The following is a 7,105-nucleotide window of genomic DNA, read 5'->3' on the forward strand; positions in this document are numbered from 1 at the left end:
GTGTATCGCTTGTAGAGACGACTATGTAGGGTTGTTAAGTACATAAAATATAGATTACTGATTTATTTCAAAATATGTTTCGAATTATGCAGAGAAAGATAGACGATTTACAAATGTGGAAAAGTGGAGAAATTCTCCCAAAATTTTCGCAAATATTCTTGCGCCGTAAATTGCATATATTTTGCATTACTGGATCTGTAGCTTTATGGTCAAATAAAATAAATATAACCATAACGCTACACTTCTGCAGCTAGTTGCAGGTATCATTGACTTGTTGCTACTTAAGTAATCAATTTTCATTTAGAGTAGAATTGAATTGAATTATGCAACAAAAAAAGCTTTCATTAATTTTGTTAATCATTTGTATGGAAATTCATGTGTCAAACACGTGATTCTCATTTATTTGTCTTTATCGTGTAAAATTCAGTCAATCATGGTCATTTTTGAAAGAAAGTTGGAAGGCAACCCTCAGGACATATGCATTGTAGTGTGAATTTTTTTTCCATGGAGTTGAAAAGTTCCAATTCGCAAAGGATCTGTGTGCAATTTTTTTATGTCTGTATAAGGTGTTGCTACCAGTCTATCAATAAACATTTACAATAGATAAAGGTTGTGTTTAGTTATTTTTTTTAATACCTGATTAAACTTTCTTCGCTAATTTAATGTAATGATATGCTTAGTTTTCAATTTGAAACATAAACTAGCTTAGAATAAGTCCAATTTGTTCTGATGCAATCAATCAAAACTTAATTTAGACAGCATTAACCTTTTTTTCTTCATTTAGTAGAAATAAAAATTAATCCGATTAATAATTGCGCACTAAGTTGGTCAAATGTCCAGTTCTCTTTTATGTATACTTTTTTTAATTTCTTACCAATTCATGATTCAATTTTAAAAACAAATCTTTCAGGCATTTGATTATTTTTAAAGAAAAAAAGATGTCAAACATTTTTACCACGAAAAAACCGTTTTTTAATTTTCCTTGTATATAAATCCACTACTGTTGTATTCCGAGTAATATTATTAGAATACATACTAAAACTTCTTTACATTAATCAGGAAGTCAGGGTTTTATTTTAATAACTGATAAAACACAGAAGTACCGAGGGGTACTGGCAGAGAATTCCTCTTGTCTTCTAGTGACAGGGTTAGACATTTCCAGGAAGAAAATACATCTCAGTATCTAAAGATTTTCATCTACACAAACTTATGTTGTTCATCTCAAAGCAGTAACAAAAGTCACGTATTTCATAATGCTTTTGATGTTCTTCCTTGTTGAAATTTTTTTAAAACATTCAAAAATTTTCTTGTGCATGAAGCCTACTGATAGAAACCTGCTCCGTGTCTCGGAGATATTGGAACAATTCCCGTTCTCAGTCAAAAGCCTCTTGATTGTTGTATCCCAATATACCGGGCATTCGAAATGGAAGTCATTTATATGTCCAATATATCCTAAATAAGTTAACGAGCTTTTGACAGACATGAGAGCTACAGTGCCAACCATTGAAAAAATTGTATGTTTATTGCGCACAAAAAAGTGCGCTCAGTTCTTCATTGATTCTTCTGAATTCTTACCTCAATCGTAAAAAAGCTGGATTAAAAATAATTCCTTACTCCTATCAAGAACTCTAAGAGTTGACATTTGTACGAAGCGCGTTAGACAAAATTACCTTGCAAACCAATATGGCAGAATTAATAGACGAAATTTTCAATAGAAATAGGTTATGTTTAGATCTATTATTATAATAACTGATTAAAATTTCCCCGCGAATTGACTGTAATTATATGGCAAGTTTTCAAATAGAAACTTAAACTCGCTTAGAATGTCTTGTTTGTTCTGATGCAATCAATCAAGCCTTAAGACATCATTAACGTAGCTTTTTTTTTTTACATTTAGTAGAAATAATAGTAGCTCCGATAGTTTATCGCGCATTAAGTTGTTCAAACATCCAATACTTTTAATGTACACTATTTTTTTTATTTTTTATCAATTTATTCTTATTTTTTTTCAAAGAAATGTGTCAAGTATTTTTTTAAAGTAAAAAAAATTCCAAACATTTCTACCAGGAAAATACTGTTTTTCAATTTTCCTTGTAAATAAAGCCACTACTGTTTTATTCCATGTAATATTATTAGAATACATACTAAAATTTCTTTTCATTAATCAGGAAGTCAGGATTTTATGTCAATAACTGATAAAACAGAAGTAGCAGGCGGTTATAGGTAGAGAATTCCTCTAGTCTTCTATTGACAGGAAAGGAAGAAAATAAGTCTCAGGATCTATATATTTATCATCAAAATGTTAGGTTTTTCGTAACTTAAAATAAAAGCAGGATTTCTACACAAACGTATGTTGTTCACCTTATTAACAAAAGCCACATAAATATTATGCTATTCATGTTCTTCCTTGTTGATTTTGTTTTGAACATTCAAAAATTCCTTTATGTATGTAGTCTACTGGTAGAGACCTGCTCCGTGTCTCGGAGATATTGGTGAAATTTTCGTTCTTTGCCGAAACCCTCTGATCGTTGTTTCCCCATATACCAGACATTCGAAATTGAATGCTTGTCCAATATGTCCTAAATACCTAAATATTTTAACAAGCCTTTGTGCTAAACAGAATCCTCACAGCGATACGATCTCTTGCGTTAAACATAGGTCAAACTCTCTGGAACCTAAAAGTTGCTTTAACAATTACTTATATGTTACTTATCTTACCTTCTGTTTTAATTCTCTTGTCGGGTTTCAAACTCTTCAAAAGTATTCGTTTTACGATATTTCTGAAAATTTTTATGTTAACACATTATAACGATTAGAAATTTCTCAAAACTATATATTAGTACATTAATATTTTAATTCTAACTTATATTTAAAACATATACTTGATTGCTATGAAATCTGCGTCTCTGGTAAGTTGAATAACTTCAGGTTGATCGCGGGTTGCTGTCAATCTGAAAACATATGCTGAAAAATTGTTAAATCCTTTTCATATTTCTTTTCCTGAATTGTTTTAGATTCGTCTGCGTGTTGATGTTCTAAAAGTATTTCGAATGCACTTTGTTGATGAGAAAATGTGAAGATATTTCAATGAATTATATGGTAAGATGCGCCTTTCAACCGGAAAACGCATTTCAAAAACGTGCTAATGATTTTAAAATTAAGCAGACGAATTTCATATTACTCAACACAAGGAATGTATAATGTAAATACAGAATCGATCTACGTTTTTAAAAAAGTTTATTTTCTAGTTCTCGTTCAATTCTCGGAAAATATCTTTGATTTTTTTTTTACATTTTGTGTACAAACGTATATTTTCATCCCGACCTTATATTACGTTAGTATGTCGTCATGAATGCACGTCTGCATGAAAATTTGCTTTTTATTGATGTATGACAATGTTAATGCAAATATTGCGATTGTTTACCAATGAGGGAAAGAGAGAAATATTTTTTTCTCGTAATAAACTCAAACAACGTGAAAAATCTGCAAAAAATCTACGTGTATGAGGGTTCATAAAGTTCTTATACAAATGCCACAAATTTCTTAATAAAGTCTACATCGGCAAATTTTTATGATAAAATTTTAACATAGAAGATTTCAGTAAATATAACAAGTCAAAACAATATGTGCACTATTTTACATTCGTTATAGGTGTAAATACTTTGTATATGCAAGCTGCATGACCCAGTCTGACGTTTTATTTCATTTATCACATCCAAAATTTTGATTTTTAATACCCAGAAACACTCAACATCTGTTCCCACCTCAGTACCAGCATATATCATGTCCATAGACGACGTTACTTTTCTTTTTTATGCTACAGTGCCAATATTCATGTGCATCAAAATTAATTTAAATTTCTAAATTCAAAATAATACACGATAATTTAAGGGAGACATCAGTACAAATACGCACAAACTAGTCCAACGGCGCTAGATTTATAACAACGTCATATAATAGAAATATCCTTATTCCATCTCAAAAAAGTTGTTTTTCCACTTCTTATTCAACTGTAGGGAATTCGAAATTGTGCACTCCTTGCAAAAAGCGTATAAACCTATTTTGAATTAATGAACTAAATGTATTCTTATAATTTAAATTTGCTTGAATACATGTTTTGTCGCTGACGTCATTTCAACCATATTAAAACATAATTTTATGATGAGAGGCTCCGATCGGATGGCCTACGTGGACTTAAGTTTCTGTCCATTTTTAAGATATATCTCTTGACGTTTTACTTAATATATTACAATCTGTATATTACGCGATACTATAAAAGATATCAGAAAATTTAATATGTTTACTCTCTCTCTCTATAGTATGGTAGAAGAGTCGGAGGACTCTTAAAATAAGCATGTCTCTGTAGCGGACAAAACAGACGGTGATTATCGGCGGGAGTTGTCCTCCGAGCAAATTCGTAAAGAGAAAAGTAAGCCTGACGACGTTTCCAACATAACCAGAACAGATCCGAGACCAAAGAAACGTAAAAAGAACAGGGGTCCGTTTTTACAAAAGAATATACGATTTAAACCAGAACTTTTAAGTTTATTATAAAATTTTGTAAAAGAAATGATTCTGTTTGAAATTGTTAGATTAAACGTGTTATTAAATCATTTTAAAAAAGATTTTAAAATTTTTTGAATCATTGTTATAGGAGTATTATAAGCAAAATTTTGTTCTTAGTCGTAAGTTCTTTTGTAAACAGGCCCGAGGTCCTCTGATTATTCTAGTTCCAGCTCCTCTAGTTCTGGTTCCTCTCGATCCTCCTCAAGCTGTGGCTCTGAGTCAGATTCTGATTTGTTTTGAGTTCTGCAGATAGCACTAAATTTAAATTCTAAATCTAAAAAAGGTACTAAAATTTGTAAGTAAGTACGAAACAAACTTCCTAACTAAAAAGAAAAGGCAAAATATAGCATAGAGTTGTCCTATACTTAATTCAAAAAAAAGCTTCAGGGTTTGTCTTTAGATAAATTTTTCAAAAACAATATTTTAAAGGAAAAAAATGAAACGCCAAATTGGAGAAAAATAAAATCAATACACAGTTGAAAATTTGATGCTTTCGGATAACATTCTATTTTATAGAGCGAGGCAGAGCGAATAGGCAAAACGGGTAAAGGTATTGGCCCTTCTGATATTATTCAATTTGTTCAGCGTATGGCATTGGAGAGCTCTAGCCCGCCCCCACCCAAACATCATAGTTAAATTAGATGCAAATCTGTAAGGATGGTGTGGAATTTGCAAGAATACAAAAAACGGGTTGCTGTTGGTTACAAAACGAAAAGGGTAGCACACGTATAGCATGTAGAAGTAAATTAGGCGTTTTTTTAAGCAATTTAATGCTTTCCATCAAAAACCATAAAAAGCATGTGCTACTGCAATCGGACAACACTTTTACCCGGGAAGATGAATTTTAGAGTCAGACTAGGAGACATGAGTTCCTTGAAATTAGATCCATAGGTATTTAGTTAACTAAAGAAGAAAATAGATCCTTGTTCAGTAGATCCTGTTGCTGACAGGACAATGCCCATTTGAACAAATAATATTTCAGCTGGAAGAAAGACCCTCATGCACAGGCATCAGATGCGATGCTACAGACTTGGAGGGACATTTTTGGTTACGCTTTCCCTTTATTTGGCATGACCATGCCTTGTATAGCGAAAGTGAGAGATGAAAAGTGCCAAATTGTGATCGTAACACCGACAGGGCAAACACAATCTTGGTATCCTCTCCTCCTTCAAATGTCGATAGACTTTCCAGTGCTGATACCGATCACCTCGAGAACCTTACCTATCCCCCTTTGTGGAAGTTCACTCGTTCATCACCATCACAACGTTACAACTTACAGACAGGGTAGAAGGTATCAGGAGACATTACGTTTACAGTTTATGAATATATTATTGATTGATAGATAGAACTAGAAAGTATCACTTGTAACAAATATTTTTTTTAAAATTTTGGAGAGAAATTGTATCAGAAAATGTGCATATTTTTAAAAAATGCATTTGCTTTATTCTGTCTTTCTTGTGAAAACCATCATTGCAGAAATAATATATGTTTATCATTGAAGGGCTAGTTGGATGTGAATGGTCTCTGAAAGGCTGTTATTGAAAGCATGACATGTATAAAGACAAGACCCCTATAGAATCCGCCATTTGCAATTTATTTTCACTTTCAAGTTTTAACATTTGGACAAAATAAACAGGGAAAACAACTTTCCAGAGATTATCCAAGTCCAACTTGCCCTTCATTAATATACATATTTTGTTTCTGCAATGATGGTTTTCACTAAGAGCAGGGAGTTAATAACTTAAAAACAAAACTGGCCTGGGAAGAAAATATGGTTTTCATTGGCGTTAACAATTTTCGTGTATACCTCACTATCATGCAAAATTGTATAATGTAGATTATGTATGTTGTAAACGTTTCGTAGGTTATTTTAATGGCCAGTCACATATCTGATTGTAGGGCATTTTATTTTTACTTCCGATTATGAATATTAGCTTCGAAATTTAAAAACTATTTGTAAAAGCCTTACACTAAATAGCTTAAAACATTCTTGACAAACTTTCCATTATAAACTCGTTTCCATTCTAAAACACATACCAAGTCAAGAAAATTAAATTGATCAAATATCCAAACTCATGTACTATATCAATAAATAGGTTTTTTTAAACATACTTCTGACAAATTTCTGTCGAGCATTCTAGTCCTATTTAGAATGACTTATTGGTTGATTTTTTAACTCCCCTTTCGAGAAGTCTTCCAATCATATTTATATAGAGACGTAGAAAGACCTGTGATCTATAATTTAATTCCATATGAGATATTCTATTGCTATTTCATGCTGTGTAATACAGATCTAAAACATTTTCACAATTCCCGTTACTCCGGGAGTCATATTTTTTTATATTAAATTTTTACATTTATAGCTATTTATAACTGATGTACTAAGGGATAAAGGTACTTAGTTCCATTTTGTGACTCTTTGTAAAGTATCAAATGTATCAGTATGTAAATATAAATCATCAAATATATTTTAAAAGGTTATTTTACTCACAATATATGCAAGAATTTTACGAGGGTCATTAAAAAACACGTAGATGAT

General features: G+C 31.5%; 1 pseudogene; it reads left to right on the forward strand.

The window, feature by feature from the left end:
- The first annotated feature begins 4,320 nt into the window (after positions 1-4,320).
- Positions 4,321-5,202, forward strand: LOC134263860 (uncharacterized; annotated as a pseudogene).
- Positions 5,203-7,105: the final 1,903 nt, after the last annotated feature.

The sequence above is a fragment of the Saccostrea cucullata genome, unplaced genomic scaffold (genome assembly GCF_032062105.1).
Source record: "Saccostrea cucullata isolate Sc308-1 unplaced genomic scaffold, CSIRO_AGI_Scuc_v1 ctg10248, whole genome shotgun sequence".
NCBI lineage: Eukaryota > Metazoa > Mollusca > Bivalvia > Ostreida > Ostreidae > Saccostrea > Saccostrea cuccullata.